Source organism: Sceloporus occidentalis, unplaced genomic scaffold (assembly GCF_023333645.1).
Source record: "Sceloporus occidentalis isolate IW3139 unplaced genomic scaffold, rSceOcc1.0.p SCAF_1, whole genome shotgun sequence".
NCBI classification, from domain to species: domain Eukaryota; kingdom Metazoa; phylum Chordata; class Lepidosauria; order Squamata; family Phrynosomatidae; genus Sceloporus; species Sceloporus occidentalis.
The window spans coordinates 217,415,092-217,438,913 of record NW_028316981.1 but is presented as its reverse complement, the minus strand read 5'-3'; the positions used below and the strand labels follow the sequence as shown (position 1 = coordinate 217,438,913).

General features: G+C 43.2%; 1 protein-coding gene across 2 annotated transcripts in view; it reads left to right on the top strand.

The window, feature by feature from the left end:
* Positions 1-581: 581 nt before the first annotated feature.
* The window catches only part of PIANP (PILR alpha associated neural protein), a 45,492-nt gene continuing 22,251 nt past the window's right edge, over positions 582-23,822 (top strand). The window contains exon 1 of one of the 2 annotated variants that reach the window (XM_089488926.1): positions 582-734. The gene's annotated coding sequence lies outside the window, so the exon portion shown is untranslated. Of the gene's footprint in view, positions 735-17,282; positions 17,383-23,822 lie in introns of those variants that run through there. The other variant, XM_089488927.1, reaches the window with a different exon arrangement.

The window sequence follows — 23,822 nt, the reverse complement described above, 5'->3', positions numbered from 1 at the left end:
GGCCTCATAGCCCCAAAAACCCACAAAAAACTATGCATGCCGGCCACGAAAGCCTTCGACATCCCATCCTTCCCATGCTTTTTTTTGCACACTAATGCGACTCCTAAATCGTCATTCCCATACATAGCCCTGAACGTCAAGCGCATCGTTCCGCCACGATACGCAACGGGCGAAATTAAAACTACCCTTCCAAATTACAACGTCATGCACACAACCTCAGCGTATTTACGCGGCCAAGAGGCGAAGCCGTCAAATTTTTTTTTTTAAATTCAAAAATTTCCAATTTTTTTAAAATTTTGAAATTTTCTAAATTTTAATTTTTAAAAAAATATCCTGAGGGGGGGGCACTCCTTTCTCCTCCCATTGGGTCTTATAGCATTTTAAGGGGTTGCAGATGGATGAGCCACAGCCAAATGTCGGTGTCACCCCCTCCCTTGTTTTTAGGGTGCCAGCTGGTGAGGTGGGCACCCCCTGTACCCCCCAAATGCCCCTTTTTTGGTGGGGTCTGGAGGTCTGGACTCCCTCCTTCTCTGGCATGGCGGGAGTTAATGCGGTCCGAGAGAGCCAGACAGACAGAGAGAGAGAGAGAAGAGAGAGAAGAGAGAAAGAGAGAAGACGGAGGGAGGGCATCCTTGGCGAAGGCGGGAAAGGCTAGGCAGGGCCAGGAGGAGAGAGAGACCCTCTGGCCATGGAAGCCCACCCCAAGAGCCCCCTCAGGGCCAGGAGACCCCAAGGTGAGCTTCAGTTCAGCCCCTTCCCTTCTTCCCTCGCCTCCCCCTGCTCCCTGGGCTTCTCCCCTTCTCCTCCTTTGCCATTTAGGAGGGGGCTTCCTTTATTGGGGTGGGGGTCCTCCACTTGGAGGGCAGTGGGAGTCTGAGGAGGAGGAGGAAGGTGTCCCATGCGTATCTCTCCCTTTTCCTCCAAGGGCTTTGGGGTGCCCCCTCTTTGGAAGTGGAGGGGACCCCCTCTCCACCCCCCCCCCAAAATGGGGTCCAAGGAGGGGGAGGTCGAGGGAGGGAAAGAGGGAGGGTCTGCCTTCCTTCCTGAGGCTTTTCTTCATCCAGAGCCCACTCTTGAGGCTGCAAAAATCGCCAGTGGGGTTTTGCTCCTGAGAGGCTGAGGAATGGAGGGCTTGTGTGTGTGTGTGTGTGTGGGGGGGTAATTTTAGTGTATTTTGTGTATTTATTTTATTTGGGGGGGGGTCTACTCTGTGGGGAGGGTCCCTTCTGTGCAGTGTGTGTGTGTGTGTGTGTGAGAGAGAGAGAGAGAGAGAGAGAGAGAACCAGAAATCTGGGGTGTCCCTTCCTCTGACCAAGAACAAGCTCCTTCCAAGGAATTGGGGGACCCCCCCCCCAACACTGGTCAGGGCCAGTCTCTCTCTCTCTCTCTCTCTCTCTCTCTCTCTCTCTCTCTCTCTCCCTCTCCCTCCCTCCCCCTCTCTCTATATATGTATATGTATATATCACACACAATTCCATCCATTGCTTTTCCCAGCCCCAGAAAGGCTCCCTCTTCCAGAGCAACCCAGCAAGACCTGTTGGTTGTGCCCAAGAGCGACTGGGGGGAAGCCAAGGAGGGAAAACAGGCAAAGAGAAGGTGGCTTGGTGGGGAAGAGAGAGAGAGAGAGAGAACAGAATTCTTAATCCTTGATCGCATGGATCGATCAGGGAGAGAGGACCCTAAGGAGGACTCCGACCAGGTCCCCCCTATCAGCCTAGAGGCATCATCACACACAGCAAGGCTTGCAACACCCAGAGGAGCCCAGGAGCTTGCTATGGAGGCAGACTTGGTGAGGTGGGAAAGCAAACATCCAACAGCAGCAGCAGCATGGCAGTGGTTTTAGCTCAGCAGCCCCTTTGGAAGACCACACTGCAGAAGTAATCCAGTTTGAGCCCACTTTAATTTCCCTGGCTCCATGCTGTGGGATTCTGAGCACCGTGAAGTCGAAGGCTTTCATGGCCGGCAACCATGGTTTTTTTGTGGGTTCTTCAGGCTGTGTGGCCATGTTCTAGAAGAGTTTATTCCTGGTATTTGGCCAGCATCTGTGGCCATCATCTTCAGAGAAAATCCTTCTGTATTCTCTGAAGATGCCGGCCATAGTTGCTGGCCAAACAACAGGAATAACCTCTTCCAGAAAACGGCCACATAGCCCAAAGAACCCACAAAAGAACTATTCTGAGCACTGTCGTTTATTGTGGCACCAGAACTCTCAGACAGAGAAAGATGATGTCCCACAGTTTGCAGTAGTCCATAGCATTGAGCCAGGGCAGTTAAAGCGGTCTCAAATTGGATTATTTCTGCACTGTGGAGGCAGCTTAAGAGAGCCAGCATGGTGTAGGCATGGTTTGAAACTGAACTACAACTCTGGAGACTCTGGTGCCACAACAGACCACCATTCCCAGGACCCCACAGCATGCAGCCAGGGCAGTGTTAAAGTGGGCTCAAACCCAGATTGTTTCTGCAGTGTGGATGGACTGAAAAGAACCACTTTGAAACTACTCTCTGAAAAAAAAACGGGGGGGGGGGGGGTGTTGTCTTTTCTTCGCTTCATCACAACAGGATTCAATCACATTGCGACAGGAACCGGTTTCAAATGGGAACAAATATCATTTACACCGATCGGCAATTCACTTTATTTAGTGGGAACAAGCAGTTAGAGATGCATGTAGCTGGCTGTTCAGGAGCATTGTGTTGTGCACCGTCAAGACATTTCCAACTCATGGTAGCCCCAAGGTGAACGAATCACAGAGTTTTCAGTAGCCTTACCTAGACCTAAACCCCATTCATGTCAGTGAGACTTCTCTGTCAAAGATGTGCTCACTCTGTACCCCAAGGACTGGGAATTCAACCCACTCTCCTCCATCCTTCATCCCTGCAGGTGAGTGTTTGGCGCCTAGGCCATCTCTTCCACAACAGGTAGGTAGCCGTGAGGTCCACTCTCTCTGCCCTGAACGAAAATCACCCAGATGAAGGTTTCCCAGTTTACCATCAGAAGCAGAAGCCACAACAATGAGAAACCCCCAGACTGGGTGCATTTGCAAATGCTGGTGAATTTCTGTAAACAGTAGATTAGCCGCCACCAACATGAAGTCACAACTCAGCTTTTGAACACAGCAGGACTCCCACTTTGGAAAGCCCCAATGTTTGCATTCCCAGTCCCAGCTTCCTAGCCTCTTTCTTTCTAGCTCGCCAGGTCTATAAAAGACCGCAAGAGATGCCTGGCTGGATCAGACCAAGGGTCCCTCCAGCCCAGCATTATCTCCCCAAGCGCCCAGCAGGATGCCTCCAAAGATCTTGGCAGCAGCATGATGTAATAGCCATACCCCATTTCCCTGCAGGCAGCATCTAGCCCTTGTCAGAGGTATTCTACATCTAGCCCTGGAGGCTCTCTTTGGCTTGCCTCAGTTAGAACTGGGTTCCATTAATTTGCCTGTTCCTTTTTAAACAAACAAACACCTTGAGGCTTTTTTTTGCATGTTGTGTAATTAATTCTTCAAGTGAGCTTTTTCAATGTGTTTGCGTGACGAATGGCTTCCTTTCATCCTTGCTGAATCTGTTGCCAATCAGTTCTGTTGAGAATCTTTCCTGTTTACTCCACACTGTTTGCAAGCATTTAATATACGTCTATCGGGACCCCTTTTGGGCATCTTCATGCTCCCTTTCCCTTTTTCCAGAACTTAGTGGATCTGTCTCATCAAACCCACAGAGGCGGCACGCTTCACAGGCAGCTGGTTTATTGACGCTCTCGCTCCTCCTGTTGGAGGGTAACTGTCTATTCATCTCAGGTCTTGGCCAGTGTGGGATTCAGAACAATGGTTCTGGATCCCACCCACCTTCTCTCAGCTGCAGGGTCAGTTTTTCTTCTGCCTACGTTGCTTGATTTGTATGACTATGGAACATCCTCTGAGCAGGCATTCAAAAGCCAGGAGAGACTTACTGAAATCCAACTCAGGGCATTTCTGGCTGAGACATTTTGAAAGCTGAAGCAGAGCATCCAAATGGCACATGCCTTCCTTCCTGCAGCTGCAGTGAAGCACAGTCACTGTCCTGCCCAAGACCCAATGAAATGGAAAGAAGGGGCTGCACAAGACCATGGGGCATGGGAATCCTTTTGTACAGCTTTTGGGGTTTGCACAGGTTGGCATCTCTGGTGGGTTGTACCTCCCCCTGCCTTCTGGTGTAGCAAACTATTTCTCATTCTGCAAACCTTAATGGTGGTGAAAATGTGCCACTTAAAGGTACCAGCAGGGCCTCCCCACCTAGCAGGGTTTTTTCTCAGGGGGTTAGTACTGGGGCAAAACCCCCAGTACCAATTAAAGCATTCAGCGCACAGAATGCAAATCCCAGCATGCTCTGGAGTAAATCATCCCAGGCTGCATTCACACTGCAGAAATAACCCAGTTTCGCATTACTTTAACTGCAAAGGCTCCATGCTATGGAATTCTGGGAAGTGGCACTCTGGTATCACAACAAACAACACTTCCCAGAATTCCACAGCATGGACCCATGGCAGCTAAAGCGGTGTCAAGATAGATTATTTCTGCAGTGTGGGTGTAGCCTCAGTTAAAAATCCCCCTGATTCTTTTTTGGGTACATGTTTTTGTTTCCCTGATGAATTTGTTTTCTTACACTGGATCTCATTATGCCTTTATCTGCTGGAGTGAAGATCTGTTGGCTGTCAGAAATACAGAGAAGTTCTGGGAGCCTAAGACAAAAACATAGGAGCCTCCTAGATAAACACTGTAATGTCAAAAAACAGTCAACTGTGGGATTAATAAGGGAAAATGACACCTCACTGATCTCCCCAAATTCTCTGAGGATGTCAGGCAGCGTGTAGAACAGGGCAACCCAGTTGATTTAGTGCGGTTGGATTTTCAGAAGCTTTCCACAAAGCCCTTCATCAAAGGCTCTTAAGAAAACAAAGTCATCTCGGAATGAGAGGGCCGGTCTTTTTGTGAATCGGTAATGAGTTTTTAAAAATTGGGAACCCAAGCAGCCAGAGTGTTGCAATGACACAAGCCTTGCTTCTTTTGAGAGGGTCAACATTACCATTAGGCAGATTTGGGGATACTTTAAAGGAAGTGGACAGCTAGCATTACTTTTTTTTTTTTTTTTTTGCAGAAATCACTCTTTGATTTTCTGCCTTAGGCACTGAAATGTCTTCTGTTATTTCCCTGTTTGGTGGAGATGTGCTATGTTGAGGGCTAGAATGATGATGAGGTAGGAATAAATAGTCAGTTGTCATGCTTGAAAGGATAAATAGGAGGGTGGGAGTAAGCATCAGTATCAGGAAAGCGCTCTTAAACATATTCAATCTTGACCTCAGAAAAGGACTGGCGGGATGCTGAGGTGGAAATATTTACAGCAGGTAAAGCTTTGAAGTCCAGAACAGATAGCTGTCTTCTGGAAGGTCATTACACAACTGGGTGACTTTAGCAATAAAATGGCAGATGAAATTCAGCGTTGAGTATTGCAAAGTAATACAATTGTTCCTCCTATCCATGGAATTTTTTTAATCCATGGATTCATGGATCCATACATTTAAAATATTCAAAAATATATAAATTCCAAAAAGCAAACCTTGATTTTGCTATTTTACGTAAGGAACATTTTACTATGCCGTTGTATATAATGGGACTTGAGCATCCACGGATTTTGGTATCCATGGGGGTCCTGGAACCAAACCCCAGCAGATGCCAAGGCCCACTGTGCATACTTGACAAGGGTGGGAGAGGTACAAAAATCCATATTATAAGTATTTAAATAAAGGCAATGCACACATATTTTAATGTCGCTCTGTGAAACCGAAACAGAAGGGAATTTATACTTCCAGGCTGTGTCCATTGCTCATTTACTTCCACCCGTATCTGAGATGGATGTTGTAAAATAAATGGAAAATGTGCAGAGGAAGGCAACAGAAAGATGGAATCACTTGTATAGTACCTGGGGCTGAAAAGATGAGATGATAAGAAAGGGGTGCAGTGGGGACTTATGGGGAGACAATTAATGTTCTAGAGTTAATAGGGGGCAGTTGTTAATTTGGCCACAATATGTTATATAAAAACAACCTTGTGCAGAGAGGACTTAAAATATGTACTCAAGGGTGCAGTTCAGCTTGAACCATGAATCAGATGGTGCCACAAAATGTTAGGATGACAGAAAATAAAACTGTGGTTTGTTTTTTTCAGAATGACTGACAGAATAATCCTGTACAAATCTACATTAGATTCAAAGGGTTTACTCCCATGAAAGTTGATGTAAGATTATAGTGCGACAAAAAGATTCCTGGAGAAAAAGAATGTCAGTAGCTATTAGCTGAGATAAATCAGGAAATACAAATTCATGCTCAAGGTCTTTCTAAAACCTCAAACATTTAGAAGTTATGGCATAAACTGGGTTACTGCTCAGCCTCTTAGTTGTCTCTGAAATTTTGAATCTGGTGAGTGTCAGCTGTTCTTTCCAAAGCAGACTGGTTCTTCATTATATCTTGTACATCTATTTTCCTACATTTATTTATTAAGGACTTAATGGGCATTGCGCAAGTTGCCTTTTAAAATATTTTGAGAAACTGGAAGAAATTGGAAACAGCAAACAACTGTGTCAGAGGGCTTCTCAAACCAATAGTTCCACCTAGCTTGTTTGGCTGTAAAAGCAGAAAGGCAGCAGATCTTAACATGCCTCTAAAGGCATCAGATCCCATCTGATCTTGGAAGAGCTTGTTTAAGAGCAGGGTCAGCTCTGGTTAGCACTTGCATGCTAGACCGCCAAAGAATACCAGGTGCTGTGGGCTGTATTTCAGAGGAAGGAACTGGCAAAATCGACTCTGAGCATTCCTTGCCTAAGAAAACCCTATGATATTTATGGGGTTGCCATAAGTTGACATCTGACTTGAAAGTATGCGTGCACACACAGAGCAGGTCTTGGATTGTCAAATGGAAGTCCTGCAGATCACAGCAATATTTGTAATAATCATCATCAGTATTTGTATCTCATTTTAAAATGTTCCCCTAGACTTGATTGTAGTAGTTTGAGCTTTGGACTATCACTTTGGAGACCCAGGTTTGATTCCTTGCTTGGCCACTGGGAGACCTTGAGCAAGTCACACTCTCTCAGCCTCAGGGGAAGGCAATGGCCAACCTTCTCTGAATCAGTCGTGCCAAGAAAACCCCATGATAGGGGTCGCCATAAGTTGGAAATGACTTGAAAGCACACAACAAAAACAGACTTGTGAAGTCAAAGGCTTTCATGGCCGGCATCCATAGATTTTTGTGGGTTTTTCGGGCTATGTGGCCATGTTCTAGAAGAGTTTCTTAAGAAACTCTTCTAGAACAAGGCCACATAGCCCGAAAAACCCACAAAAAACAGACTTGATTATCACTACAAGACTTTTAGGTTAGGTCAGTATCTGTTGATGGGAGAGCAGGGAGCTGGAAGAGTCTAAGAGAGAGAATGCAGCTTGGTGGGTTCAGGGCAGAGGTGAGATTCACATCAGAGGCTTTCAGGTTCTTAGCCCTAAGGGCTGAAACAGACCAGCCCAAGGGGCGGCGTGATACTGCAGGTTTGAGTGCCAGATTGGGACCAAAGAAACTGCACACCATGGCCCCAATGTGGCTTTTTTCAGTACAAAAAGGAGCGCAAAATGCCATCACTGTGGCTTTTTGGTGCTCCTGCGGCATGCAGCATCTAAATGCTTTGTTGCTGGAGTGCCTAAAAGCTGCCACCGTGTAAACAGCCAGGCAGCTTCACAGTGGCTTCCTGATGGCCTGGGGGCATGTGTCGTATGTATGCCATACCTTCAAGCTGCCAGGATGCTGGTGTGTTTTGCTGGTCTGTTCCAGCTCTTAGGCTGCAATCCAAAACCATGTACCTCAGAGAAAACCCCACAATTCTGAATAGACATTAGGGCTGTCAGTTCAGGATTGTCCCAGATCCTGAGCTTTCTGGGCCAGAGTCTGCAACAGTTGATGTCATCTAGAATTATTTGTTAAGTACCTATCCCTAAGGGATGCAGTGGCTTAGTGGTTAAGATGCCAATTCTGACAATCAGAAGATCAGAAGGTTAACAGTTTGAGGCCCAAGTGCTGCATGATGGGGTGAGCTCCTGTCACTAGTCCCAGCTTCTGCCACCCTAGCAGTTTGAAAGCATGCAAATGCAAGTAGATAGATAGGTACAGCTTTGGTGGGAAGGTAATAGTGTTCAGTGCATGCATGCTGGCCACATGACCACAGAACAGTCCTCAGACAATGCTGGCTCTTCAGCTTAGTAATGGAGATGAGCACCATCTCCTACAGTCAGTTACCACTAGACAGTCATGTCAAGGGACTACCTTTACCTTTACTTAGCAGTTATTTACAAGTACTGTAATCATTCAAACACCACCCACACAGAGTAAACACATTTTCTTGCTGGAAATTGTCAGAGATCTTAGTCAAAGGAGCTGTTCCCAGATCAAGGTGAAATGAGGGGATGCTCCTTTTCAGTTAAGGAAACAGAATAAGGACAGTTAACGTAGTTTACTTTATAAAATTATGAAAGGCATGCTTATGAAATTTGCAGATGACATCAAATTAGGAAGAATAGCTATTACCCCACAGGAGATGATCAAAATTCAGAATGTCCTGAATAGGTTAAAAAGCTGGGCCAAAACTAACAAAATGAATTTGAACACAAAGAAATGTAAGGCAGTCCACTTAGGCAGAAAAAAATTGAAATGCATAGATACAGGATGGGGGATATCTAGCATAACAAGAAATGTGAAAGAGATCTAGGAGTCCTAGTAGACTACAAGTTGAACATGTGTCTACAGTGTGATGTAGGAGCTAAAAATGCCAATGCAATTCTAGGCTGCATCAATAGAAGTTTAGTGTCTAGATCAAGGGAAGTAATAGTGCCACTCTGTTCTGCTTTGATCAGGCCTTAGCTGGAATACTGTGTCCAGTTCTGGGCACATAGTTCAAAAGGGATATAGACAAGCTGGACATGTATAAAGGAAGGTGACCAAAATGATAAAGGGTCTGGAAACCATGCCTTATGAGGAGAGACTTAGGGAGCTGGGTTTGTTTAGCCTGGAGAAGGTTAAGAGGTGACATGATAGTCCTGTTTAAGTATTTGAAGGGGTGTCATTTTGCGGATGGAGCAAGCTTGTTTTCTGCTGCTCTAGAGAATAGGACCCAGAGCAATAGAGTCAAACTACAGGAAAAGAGATTCCAGCTCAACATTAGGAGGAACTTCCAGACAGTAAGAGCTGTTTGACAGTGGAACATGCTCCCTCTTAGTGTGGTGGAGTCTCCTTCTCTGGAGATCTTTAAACAGGCTGGATGGCCATCTGTCAAGTGTGCTTTGATTGTGACTTCCTGCATGGCAGGGGGTTGGACTGGATGGCCTTTGTGGTCTCTTCCAATTCTATGATTCTACTATTCTACTTGCCTCTACTTAGAAGTTTGATGCAGAGCAGAAGGCACTACAACATGTAGGAGGGGAGAGAGAAACTACCTAAGTGAATATATAGACTCCCCTGGAGAGTCTTTGCATGTTGTACAGTAGTAAGAAATCAACTTATCCTTGTACATTGTAGCAAGCTGCTGCTCTGTTAGGTGGGCAGGAGATTTCCACATATCCCTTTCCTCTTGCATAGAGCTGAGCCCACAAAAACTGAAGAATGTGCTCTCTTATCTTCCACCTGGAGGTCACCATAAAAACTGGAAACTGAGGGAAGGGCCCTAAGATCTGGCAACTATAGTAGATATCAGTAAGATCGCACTCTTAGCTATTATGCCATACCAGCTTTCAAACACTGCTTATCAGAAGAGGTTCCTTTGCTTTCCCCCTCCCAGCCCCCAAAAGATACAGCTCCCTGTTTTCTTGAGAGACCAAGTATTGGGTTGGTTTAATGCAGGTACCAAAAAGACATGAAAAATATCATTTCACTCTTCCTCCGAAGCTACAAAATGAGAGTGAGCTAACTAATTAAACATCTGACTTCTCAGTCACGATGAGGTTTTTTAAAATTTCTTGCAGCCTTTTCTTAAATTTCCTCCAGTTATTTGTGAAGACAGCATGATTTTGCCATAATGAATGCATGAAATTAATTGCCACGGAATGCAGAAAAGATGTTCGTTAGGGTGGCTTTTAGAAAAAAAGAATTAGATAAATTAATGATAGGCCACAAGTCCTGAAGCAGCCAGGCTGGCCCTGTTGTCAAGCAAGAGAGTCTGTGGAGGGAGGGTGACTTGAGGGGAAAAGGGGTGACCCTCACAGTAAAACAACCTTCAATATCCATCCAGCCCAGTCCAGAGACCTCCTACTATGGCAGCAGGATGGATGTGTCTGAGTGTATGGATTTTCATACACAAGTAGGTTCATATCGGTTTAGGAGGCAACTTTGGGAAGGTGGAAGTGGGACTGGATTTTTAAAAACCTGGCTGAGTGCATACTTTAAATATCCCTGGAGGAAATACTATCTGGAAGAAAGGTTTTCTTTACTGGTTCCTGCAATCATCTGTCTCCCGAATAGCTATATTTTTCTGTTTGATTTGAAAACAGTTACTTGGTTCTGGCTATTATCTGTGTGTCCTTGACACTAGTTTTATCTATAATAATAGAAAAGGGTATGCAAAGAGATCTCGTAGCACCTTTGAGACTAACTGAAAGAAAAAAGTTGGTAGCATGAGCTTTCACAGACTTCAGCCTATTTCCTCAGATGCGTGGAGAACTCAAGAGACAGACCTGTATAAGCCATTTGTGTGCGAGAATGTAGATTCAAATTCAAAACCTTGTATGTATGCAGATGGGGTGGCAAGTACGGTTTTAATTCTCATGCAAGTGCTAACTATGGTCCTTGGGAGACCAAGGGAGGAAAAAAACTGTTATATATCGCCAAGGAGAGTAGATAACCACATGAATGAGTGTTGGAATGTAGTGTCAGAAACAGAGAGGAGGATGTGATGAATGGGTCAAGGATGCCCTCATAGGGATAGGGGTTAGATAGTGTTGAAATGTGTGTAGTGTGCCAGGAAACCATGGTCTCTGTTCAAACCATTGGTGATGGATTGTAGTCTGTGGATATATTCCAATGTTGCTGTTTCTCTTTTCAGTCTTCTTTTGTTCAAGGACTGCTGTTCTGAGATGGATTGCCCAGGAAGATTGAAGTGTCCTGCAACTGGTTTTTGTGTATTCCCATTCCTAATGTTTGACAGAAAATAGAAAAGGATGTGTCTGTTAGAGCCATAAGTCCAAGACTATGATGCGTAGACACTAGAAACCTGGCTAAGAAGAACCAAGTGGTGGGCGCTTTTTAATATGCAATAATTAATCCAAATTGATGCAACTACTACCTGTAGTTACAATGGGGCTCTAACAATGTAAGTGTTTAGGCAATACAGCTTCAAGGGAGAGGAATTTGTTTGAGAGACAGATGGATAGGGATGCCGGCCATGAAAGCCTTTGACTTCACATTGAATGAGAAAATCTTAGAATCATAGAATCATAGAATCATAGAATCGTAGAGTTGGAAGAGACCACTAGGGCCATCCAGTCCAACCCCCTGCCATGCAGGAAATCCAATTCAAAGCATCCCTGACAGATGGCCATCCAGCCTCTGTTTAAAGACCTCCAAGGAAGGAGACTCTATCACCCTCCGAGGGAGTGCATTCCACTGTCGAACAGCCCTTACTGTCATATCTTGTTGGGATATAGAGTCAAAAGGAAAATGTACAATGTGGGTTTTAATAGTAACCAGGCATAAAAGAGTTACTGTGAGCCATAATGATTAGGTAATGAAAAAGGAAGTGATATCAAAAGATAGTCAACAAGTGCTGTAAAGTTCTGTATGATGCTGCCAGTCTGAAAAGTCACTCAGGAGGGTGGCTGGGTCCTTTGTGACCCCAGAGGGAGAGGCAAGGGCTAGTAGCCTCATGGAGCCTTTGCTAGAGTAATGACAAGCATTTCACCTCAGAGAAAGGGCTGTTACTAGTGTGGATGGTGGATGGTGTCGGTGTATATATTGTTGTACACAGTGGAACTTCTTCTAAGAATAAAAGCCTCATCTGAGAGACGTTTACAGTGTCTCTTTGCTCATTGAGAAAGGGAGAGGTGTTTCTCCAGCTCACAAGCTGCTGACTACAGTCATGAAGGTAGAAGATCTGGTGCCAAATGTTGACGTGTTGCTCATGCGCTGCGCAACATCAGAAGCGTTTTAACAAATCTGCCCCATAGGGGGCTGTGGGGATACACTGCAGCAGTGAGCATGCTTAGGGATTCCAGCAGCTGTGGCTCAACTCAGATGGGGCAGGATCAATATGTGCCCAACAACAGCAATGTAAATTCGGTTTAAGGTTTTGGTGTAACGGACTAAGGAGCATTCTAACCCATGTGAAGCCAGATACTTTCAACTGTTTATCTGATAAAGGAAAAGAAGGATAAGCTGCATTGTACTTTCAAGCAGGGGCAGGCAACTGCAGCATTCCAGAAGTTGTACTGCAATTCCCATCATTGAGGGAGTTGGTGATGGTGCTAGGACCTGCAATGCAACATTTGTAAGGTCACAGTTCCTTCTGATTCTTTACATGTTTGGGACAGAGAAAAGCTTTCCGTTGTAATTGGGCGGTAGGTTGCAGCCATAGCAGGATTAAAGCATACTTCAGCATTAGCCATTTATTGTAGAATTGCCGCATTTTGTTCATTTGCTTTTTTAGTTTCTAAAAAGTGATGACAATATCAAGTAGTTGTTCTCTTGTGTTTCTCCTCTATTTCTACCAGCACTTTTAAGAACTGACAAAATGTAACTCTTTAAGAAAAGGAAAGCTAGAAGAGTAATGCAATAGCTGCAGCTTTAGATCACACCAACCCTAGTGTTCCATCTTTTTGAAGAGGTTTCGTATTGCTATGTACACTAGTTGTCTTTTGTGCAGCTGAGCATGCTACATTTGGGGGCGCTTTGACAAACACCTTTTCCATGTACATTACAAAAACATAACTTTTATGCAATAGCACTTAAATGAAATAGCATTATAGAAGAAATTTTTAAACTCACTGTAAAAATTAATGGGCTGTCATAGCACCATTTTAGTGACTATATATATATATATATATATATATGTTGTATTAAAACAGTTTTTAGTTTATATTTAGACTTAGCATTACTAAAACATTAGTAAAATATTAGACATTGGTTTTTAAAAGCCACAGCACTACTAAAATGGCTTAGATGCATTGTCACTTGCCATTCCTGCAGATGTGATACACCCAGGGACGTAGCCGGGGGGGTCTTGGGGTCTGAACCCCCCCTTCCATTAGAAAAATTAATGGTGTGTGCTGCTGCGCCGCCGCACCCAAGCCCCATTATAATAGTGGCACTTAGTCTGGACCCCCCCTTCCTAAAATCCTAGCTATATCCCTGATACACCCCTTTTATAACAAAACACCCTGGGATATGTTGATACAACAAAGGCATTACAACCAAGAGCAAAGCCAGTTGCACAGTATAGCTGACACTTGGAACAGGGACGTAGCCAAGGTGGGGGATCTTGGGGCCCGGACCCCCCCTTCCATTAGAAAAATGAATGGTATGTGCTGCTGCGCCGCTGCACCCAAGCCCCATTATAATGGTGGCACTTAGTCTGGACCCCCCCCCCCCCTTCCTAAAATCCTGGCTACGTCCCTGCTTGGAAAACTGCTAGTCTGGAAGCCTCTCAACACTCTAGCATTTTGGCCTTTCCTTCCTGCTCTTGAAACCCATAATGGTCAGACAATGGAGTCCAGACTCCCAGCTCCCAGAAACATCAAGGGCGACAAATGCCATCTGATCTGTGAGTAAGATTGGGAGAATGTACCAGTCAGTGAAGTTAGGATTTTGATTTCCTTTCCTGATCTGGCTGAATTGATTTGGCTCTGTAACTTATACTTTCTGTCTGTGCCTGGGGGACATCTAAGTGATATCTTTTTGCTATAGAATTCCCATAGAATAAAGCTTTTCTTTAACATGCTCTGCCTCTCTTGCACTCTTTTCCCCATGCCTTAGCATGGCCCAGTTCTTCCCTAGGTTGGCAAGTAAAATACCAGTAGAATTCACTAGCAGTGTCCTAATAGGTTGCTAAGGTGGATGCAGTGGTGTCATGGGGGGGTATGCGGGGTGCGGACCACACCAGGTGACACCTTGGGGGGGGTGATGCCAATCCTCCGCAAACATCTATCTTCGTGCAGAAACAGGCTGTGGACATTGCTTGCATGCCTTTAAAATGCTGAAGAGATGGTGTGAGTGGGGTGAAGGTCAGTGGGAGGAGACAAGAGATGCCCTAGATTTTTAAAAATTTAAATTTAAAATTTAAAAATTCTTTTAAAATTACAATTTTTTTTACTTATTCAGTATTCTTTGAGAGCATCACATTTTACCAAATTTTCACTTTCATCCCATGAAAGTGTGTATATGTATATGCATTTATTCTGCGCAAATGATATTGGAATTTAAAAGTATCATTTTAATTTTGCTCACTGTTTATGTCACAACTGTTACCATTACATTTGGTGACAGATAGGTATTACAATTTATGGGTAACATTAGTACAGAAAACATGAGTGAGGATTCTATATGGTGTGGGATGGGAAGAAGTCAGTGGCGGTCGGTGTGTGTGTGTGTGTGACAGCATGAGCTACCGCACCAAGTGATGCCAACCCCAATGATGCCACTGGGGTTGCCACTATGGTGGCAGTGAGGTCTTTAGTTAAAGGTGGTCCCATGTAGCTCAGTCAAGAGAAAGGAGGGGGACCCCAGAGAAACTTTTCATATGATCACATTGTGACAGAGTAGACAATGGTGTACTATAGCACTGAATGGTTAGTAGCATGCTCTAGACAAATCCTGGTCAGATGTTCACACTGGTATGTCTGGATGGAGTAGAGTCTTTATGCCACAAAGAATCTGGGGGAAGGTTTTGAGAAGGCTGCCTGTTATCAGTACAGAATGTGCTGTTGACTATAAGTTGCTTAACCAAAGGAAAAAGAGAAAGAGAAAATTAAACCCAATGTCTATTTATGAAGAATAAAGCAAGTATACAGAGTATTGATTTACTTTGTGTCTTTGACAACATCGTTCGTTTAGGCCATGTGGTCAATGAAGTCTATTTTGCCTTGAAGAAAGCCTTTGAGGAAGCTGCACATGATATAATCAAACTAGATAAATCTAAGCTAGTTCATCAGTTGGCTGACAACTCATAATGCCCAGAGAACAGCTGACTCACTGGATAAACTAGGAGAATGAGGCAATGGGGGAAGTTTGTGTGAGAGATTGTCTTCAGAGCTTTTCAGTCTCTACCCACGAAGCATTTACACCTTTTTTGTTCTTTCAGGTGCAGAAATTGCCAGTAGAGGTAAGGCTTTCTGCAATCTACTGAGCTGCACAGGATTGTCCATAGACTTCAGCTTCCTGCCCAAGATTGCAGGCATTATGGAAAAAGGCTAGAGAAACACCAAGACGTGATAAGGGCAACTGAATAACATTTGGGTTCAATCCCCTCCCCCAGCTTCTTTGTCACTCTTCATGACAATACTTATTAAGTTCATAAAAGAACAACATCTCAGATGTTATGTGAAAAGAATCAAGAAACTCAGCTTCTGCTTAGTCTAAATCCAGTTGCTAGGCATGTAGCATCAACTGATGAGTGGTAAGGGCCAGCATGGTGAGTAGAGCATTGGACTACAGCTTGGGAGACCAGGGTTCAAATCCTCACTCAAGCATAAAAAACCCACTTAACTTGAGCAAGTCACAGTCTCTCAGTCTTAGAGGACTGGCAGTAGCTAATCCCCTCTTAACAAACTTGCAAAGAAAATCCTATGATAGGTTCACTTTGGAGTCACCATAAGTAAACAGTGACTTGGAGGTACACAACAACAACAATAAAGTCACCATAATTTTTGGTGGGTTTTTCAGGCTATGTGGCCATGTTCTAGAAGGGTTTATTTGTGACGTTTCGCCAGCATCTGTGGCTGGCATCTTCAGAGAATAAAGAATAAAGTCACCATTTACTTAAATCCCATTGATTCAACTGTTCTACTCAGTTGGGACTAGCAGTTGGATTTAGGTCTTAAACATTCAAGAAATAGCTGAGGAGAAAGTATGTGCACAGTTTTCTGCCAATTCAACAGTGTATAGCTCTGAAAGCAGGACAAATAATAATTCATTTCCACAGAATCCTTAGTATGAAAAGGGAGACCATCTTAACCACCAAAAACAGTAAGAAAAGTACAACAGAAGATGCATTCTTTCAAATGTTTTGGATCAATAGACAGAAAGAACCAACAATAGAATGAAGTGAAAACAGGGTACAAAAAGCATGGCTTGGACTTAATTAGTAATGGCAGTGCTAAAGGCTGCCAAAAGGGGTCAACTAATATGGAATAAATAGTCATCACAGTTAAATATGCTGCAGTGAACTGAAAAGAGAGAGAGAGAGTGAAGTAAGGAAGATAAATACAATGACACAATACATTTCCAAAACTGTTGTAACCTGATAATATATGTGATCAGCTTTGTACACTCTAATAAATCTGAGGTGGTGGTGCTACCTTCATCAGCTTTTTGTTTTTAAGGAGGAAAAGCTTAACTCTAAACATGTAGTCAAGGAAAGACCAAACCTAGCCCCATTGCAAACTTCGGCCTGTTACAGACTGCCAAAATAAAGCTGCTTCGGGTCTCTTTGGAGGTATGCTATTTAAATGATGCATAGGTCCTAAGAGTCCGGAGGTCGCGCCACAGCCACACTCCATTCCTAAGCACTGGAGGGCAGCTTTGGTGCAGCTTCTGGATTCTTAGGATGCATGCATCATTTAAACAGCATACCTCCAAAGAGACCCGAAGCAGCTTTATTTTGGCAGTCTGTAACAGGCCTTCCTCTTCCTATCTTATGCCCTTAGGTTCCCATACAGATTCCTAGCACAAGGCATCTATGCTACGTTATTGCCTTGTCTTCCTCCAAGCTCAAGGAAGCCACCCCCACCTCTCTCTTCAAATTTTGTGTTACTGCTCTGTGTGGGAGTAGGAAAACTGTGTTCGTGGTAGATGCAGGAAGAGTTTCTTTCTCACTCAAGCTTGTTTAAACATTTAGCAAGAAACAGCCTATAAATATCCCCACAAAGCATTAAGTGTGGTGGTGTGCGCGCCTTCCTTCTGCAAGACTATTGCTTTCTGCCCACTCTTCCATGTGAGACTAGATTGGAAAGAGAGTTCTCCCATCCTACAAGCAAAGGGCATGCATTTCTTCTGCAGGCTGGTGTGGAAGAAACAGGGATTTTCTTCCTCTTGAATTAAATATTGTGAAAGTCAGGGATTTACCATTTATATGACTCCAGGAGCAACACACTCAAGTTGGCGTAGTTCACACGAACAGCAGGTGAGGTGTCAAGATGCTTCTTCAACTCTACCACTGCAGATGGAGGTGTGGGGAGTCATTTGACTGAATGCTTCACTCTATATTAGAAAGAGAGAGGAAACTATCTTCCTCGAATTTAAAAAAAAAAAAAGCAAGAATGAAAACTGGTCTTCTACTTGGTATCATACCATATATTTTGTAGTAGTAGTAGCAATTGTTGTTGTGTACCTCCAAGTCATTATTATTATTATTATCTTGGAGTGCTGGTGAAAAAACTAACAAAAAGAATTTCAACAAGGTTAAATGTAAGGCAGGAAAAATGAAATGTACAAATATAGGATGTCTGACACTTGGCTTGATGTGTGAAAAGAACCTAGAGGCCTTAGTAGACCACAAGCTGAACATGAGTCAGCAGTGTGATGCAGCTGTCAAAAAGGCCAATGCAATTCTAAGCAGCATCAAAAGGAGTATAGTGTCTGGATTGAGGAATGTAATAATACCACTTTATTCATCTTAGGTCAGGCCTTACTTGGAGTATTGTGTCCAGTTCTTGGCACAACAGTTCAAAAAGGATATTGACAAGTTGGAATCTGTTCAGAGAAGGATGACCAAGATAGAAAATAGTCCAGAAACCAAGTCCTGTGAGGAACAGCTTAGGAATAATTAACTTGGAGAAGAGAGGAGATTCCACTACACTCCGAGTGGAATCTCCCTCCTTGGAGGTCTTTAAACAGAGGCTGGATGGCCATCTGTCGGGGATGCTTTGATTTGGATTTCCTGCATGGCAGGGGGTTGGACTGGATGGCCCTTGCGGTCTCTTCCAACTCTATTATTCTATGATTCTAGGACTGGAAAGTGATATGATAGCCATGTTTAAATATTTGAAGGGATGCAGTGCTGAAGATGGGGCAAGATTTTTTTCAGTTTCTCTGGAGACTAGAAGATGAACAAATGGATTTTAATTGCAAGAAAGGAGATGCCACCAAACATTAGGAAGAACTTCATGAAAGGAAGAGCTGTTCCACAGTGCAATAGACTGCCTCAGAAGGTGATGGATTCTCCTTTTTTTGGAGGTCTTTAAACAGAATTTGGCTGATTCTCTCTCAGAAGTACTTTGATAATGTATTCTGCATGTCAGGGGTTAGACTGGATGGCTCTTGTGGCCCATTCCAACCTGTAATGATCTGATTCCTTGACTTCTGTAATTGTTCTATGTTTTTGCTATTTTCTGCTAGTAGTATAGTGTCATCTGGGTATCTCAAATTGCTGATGTACCTTCACCCAGTTTTCACATCTCCTTCCGCTGAGTCTAGCCCTGCTTTATGTATGATATGCTCAGCATACTAGTTAAAAAATAGGGTGATAAAATGCAGCTTTGCCTGACCTCCTTAGGGATGTAGTGGCTTAGTGGTTAAGATGCCAATTCTGATTATTGTAAGATCAGAAAGTTGGCAGTTCAAGGCCCAAGCACCACAGGACATAGTGAGCTCCTGTCGCTGGTCCCAGTTTCTGCCAACCTAACAGTTCAAAAGCATGTAAAAGTACAAGCAGATAAATAGGTACCACTTTGGTGGGAAGGTAACAACGTCCCATGCAGTTATGCTAGACACATGACCACCAAAGTTAGTTTTGGACAACACTGGCTCTTTGGCTTAGTAACGGAGATGAGCACCGCTCCCTACAGTTGGTTACAACTAGACATTCATGTCAAGGGAAAACCTTTACCTTACCTCCTTGCCAATTGGAAGCCCCTTCATTTCTCCTGATTCTGTCTTGGTGTTAGCCTATTGTGCTGAGTACAGGTTATGCATCAGAATAATAAAATGTTGTGGCATGCCCATTTATTTAAGAGTGATCCAAAGTTTTCCATGAGCTGCACAATCAAAGGCTTTACTATATATAATCTGGAAAGCACAAGCTGATTTTCTTCTGAAATTCTTTGGTGCATTCCATTATCCAACATAAGTTTGTAATATGATCAATAGTAGCTCTTTCTTTCCTGAACCCACTTTGGACATCTGACAAAAGCCTGTTGTAGAATTTTGAACATCACTTTGCATACATGGAAAATGAATGTAATCTTCCTGTGGTTACTGCAAATGCCATTATCCTCTTCCTTGGGAATTGGAATGTATATGGAATATTTCCAATCTGCAGGCCATTGCTTTGTTTTCCATATTTGTTGATAGATTTTAGAAGTAGATGAGATTCTGTATCTGTAACTTGAAGTGGCTCTATTGCAACATCATCTGTTCCTGGTGATTTATTTCTCCCAAGTGCTCTGAATGCAGCTTTCACTTTATTTTCTAAAATTGTGAGTTCACCTCCAAATGATTCTTCCTTAGATGAATCCTTTCCCCTTTTTTATATAGAACTTTGGTGTATTGTTTTCAACCAAGCTTTTTATTTGTCCTTCGACATGTAATGTGTTCCCCTGTTGTTTGTATAGCATCCCCAGTCTTGGCTGATTTGCTTTTTTGGATCAGGTTGAAGAAGTCACTTGTTCTTCCTTTTTTGTTGTCATCTTCTATTTCTCTGCATTGATTGTTATCGTAGCTTTCTTTATGCCTGTGCACAAGTCACTGAACAGTTGCATTCCGAATTCTGACCCTATTTCTGTCTTTTACTCTCCTTAACTGCTTTAAAAGTTTCATCTGTCATCCAATGAGGCTTCTCTTTCTCTTTAGCTGCAGACAGTATCTCTTCGCATTCCTCCCTGACAACGTCCCTGGCTTCAGTCCAGAGTTCTTCTGACTCCCTGTCAATTAGGCTTAATAGTACAAATCTATTTTTTACATTGTCTTTAAATTCCTAGTGGATGTTCTTCAGGTTGTATTTTGGCACAATGATTGGTTAGTGTTCTTCTTCAGCTTTACTTTGATTTTTTATTTTAATAGTCTGTGCCACTATCTGTTCCTGGCCTTGTTTTTGCAAAGAGAATGGAGCTTCTCCATTTTCTGCTTCAATTATTTAGTCTATTTGATTTCTATATTGGTCATTGGGCGATGTCCGTGTATACAGTCATCTCTTTGTTTGCTTGAAGAATGTGTTTGTGATGAGCAACACCTTGCAAACTTCTGTCGGTGAGTGTCCTGCTTCATTTCTTGATCCCAGGACAAATTTCCCTACTGTCTTGATTCTGCTCTGTTTCCTATTTTTGCATTCATATGATTAACAAGAAGCCCTGCTGGTGTGTGATCCATTTCCTCCTGGACTCCAGCTATTAAATCATAAAAATCTGACAGGATATTAATTCAGAGGGAACTATGTAAGCTAATATTTGCTCTCTCTTCCTTCAAGTTTCAGTTCAAAGCACACATTTTAGTGGAAGCCCTTTCCATTCTCTCCTTGCACCTCCACGCCAAACTTTAATGTAGTTAAAATCTCTCTGTGTATAAACACATCTGCTCACATTGTCCTTCCCTTTGCCTATGATAGTCTTCCTTGCCTTCTTTTATTTTCCAATTTGCTGATCAAACAAAGGCAATCACTATGTGTGTGCAAGATGGCTGAATCTTTTGATGCAGATGGGCAGAGCACTCCTGTATGAGGGCACTGGAGCTGCTCCTGGGCTACTCTTTTGGTTGTAAGTGTCTTGTGGACAGGCTGCAGGGACTTGCCTTTTGTGGTTGTGCTGCAGAGAGTGCCATGTACATTAATATGGTTCTTGCATCCAAGTAGTGTGTTTATTGCAGCCAGCATTTTATGGAATAAGATGGTGTGAGAGTGTGCCATAGCTAGTTACAGAATACTATCTCTGACATCAGTACTTCTGAGAAGCACCTCTCTCTCCCCAGCCTGGCATGCTCTGTCATTCTGCCATTAATTTTTTATTTTAATGTGGAGAGGGTGTTAATGTTCTGTAGAGAGTGAAAACTTCCCTGTTCAAACTGGTGTGTTCTCATGGATTTTTAAAAACAAACCAGAAAAGCACTCATGGCCCCTTCCCCTGAAAGTGAAATGTGCTCATCGTATGTTTTGCACACTGTTACTCTCTTTTTATTTTGAGCTCAGCCCAGCCCCTTCTCTGTACACAGCAATGAGCACATGTGGCTCTGAGCATGTACACACAGCTGTATGTGTATGTGTGTCATGGTGAGGTCTCACAAGGGTGGAAGAGAACGCTAGGGTGAGAATATTTTTGCATATGGGCAGCTCTCCATGTGTGAGAGATGAATCATTAGTTGACCTCTCCCCAAGCATGAGGCAGAAGTCTCTCCTGATTTAAAAAAAGCAATAATTGAGCTATCTCTTGCAGCTGCTCTCTTCCTCTCTTACACACACACACACACATCTTCTCCCCCACTCCCCTGCACTGTTTAGATAAGGATATCTCACCACTGGCTCTTAGTACTAGCATACGTACAACGCTAAAATCCTTTCCAGAATAAATCCTGTCCAAAATACAATGGGAATTTGAAGCTGATTTTGGGAAGATCCTGAAAGTAGTGGAGGGTGAGGTGAGGTAGGGTGGGAATCAGAGCTGATCAATGGGGAGGGTAAAATTCTTTGAAGTCAAGTTGTATGATGAAAGGCCAGACATACTGAGCATGGTGTGCCTAGAGAAAACGAGGACTGAGTAGAGATATTTAAATATGTAGTGAAATAAATGCTCACTGGTGTAATGGTAATGTGCAGTGATAATTATAGTTACTTTCACTACTTAATTGTAATTGGTTGTTGCCTTTACCATATTTTATTTTAAAGCCAAACTCTGGAAAAGACAACCTACGGTCAAAGTGATGGAAAATAATTAACTAAGAAGGATACAGAAGTCAGTGAGTGGGGAAGGGAAGCTCAAAGGATTATTGGCAGGCCTCTGTGAGTGACAGTTTAATTCTAATGAGAAGAGTTGACTTTTATATAATATATTTGAAGTGCTTGAAGTGCAGTTTCCCATTGGATGCTTCTCTGCGCAAGGACCTGTCTTGTGCAGAACATGTCATGCAGTGTCACTGCATCTAAGCTTTCTTATCTCTGGACTACTTCATTGACTTGTGGTTTGTCTAGGGAGGGAGGAGTAAAAACTTAGCAATAGCATTTCTATACTGCTTAATAGTGAACTCAGCACTCCCTAAGTGGTTTATAGTCTGTAAGTCAATTGCCCTTAACAAACTGGGTAATCATTTTACTGACCTACGAAAGGATGGAAGGCTGAGTCAATGTTGGAGCCCCGGGATCAAACTCACAACCTTATGGCTGCAGTATTGGCATTTAACCACTGCACCACAAAGACTCTTATCTTCCATTGTGGTGCTTGTTGTGTGCCTTCAAGTTGTTTCTGACTTATGGTCATTGGGTTTTTGTGGCAAGATTTGTTCAGATGGGGTTTGCAATTGCCCAAAGTCACCCAGTGGGTTTCCATGGCTGAGTGAGGATTTGAACCCTGGGCTCCAGAGTCCTAGTCCAATTCTCAAAGCACTACACCTTGCTGGTTCTCTACCATCCATTCCCAAAGTTTATACAAAAGATAGGGGAAGGAAGGGAGTCCATGTTGTTGCTTCTGGCTACTGTTGAGCACCCTCCAAAAAGCAGCCTAGAGAAAACTGGGGAAGAAGGAGAAACAACTTGCTGGAGCCCCACTATTCAGCCCTCATTGGTGGACTCTCCTTCCTAATGCAGCCACTAGAAAGGTTTTTAAGGAATCATCTTTTCCCAAGGGACAGGAGAAAGATATTAAGTTTGATCTCACAAACAAAAAGCAAAAAGAGAGAGGGGTGGAGAAACGAAGGAGAAGCCAACAAAGACCCAGCCATAGCATTTAAAATTGATAAGACCCACCAGGGCGACCAGATCAGCCACAACCATTGTGCTTTTTCCAGTTCTAACTTTCAATCCCTTTACTTATCTCTACTGTCCTTTCGATTGTACTCCTGAAAGCAAAGACTCCCAACTGATTTTTGCAAAATGATCCCGGTTTACAAAAATCCTTAGTAAGGGATTGCAAACATCCTTTCTGGTTGAAGAGTAGGTTAAAAGTTCTGCAAATAAACAAATAAACACCCACACAGCTTCGGCCAGGCATTATGCTCAGTTTGTTGTAAACAGGGGCTGAGGTTTGGACAAAGACATTTCCTGACACCATTTAGGTTAGAGCATTTGCAACTGAGCCAAAATTTTAAAAGGTGAGAGAACCTTCCACCTCACAACCTTAGAGCTAGTTTAAGAGACAAGCTTTCTCCCAAGGAAAATGTTAGACTACATTAACCCCTGAACTCCTTTTCAATTGACAGTTGAAAGCATTTCCTAAGAAGTGTGGAATGGATGATGGTGCAAAGCTTTAGAAAAATACACAGCTATATAAGCTTTCCTTCCAGAGTGTTAGTCAAGGTTGTGCCCCTCTTGTTCTGAAAATGAATGTGTGTTTCTTATTTCTCCACCTACCAGACCATCACTGTGCTACAAATTAAATTGCTAAATAATCCTATCGTTAGTTTTTTTTGTGGGGTTTGCAGGTTATA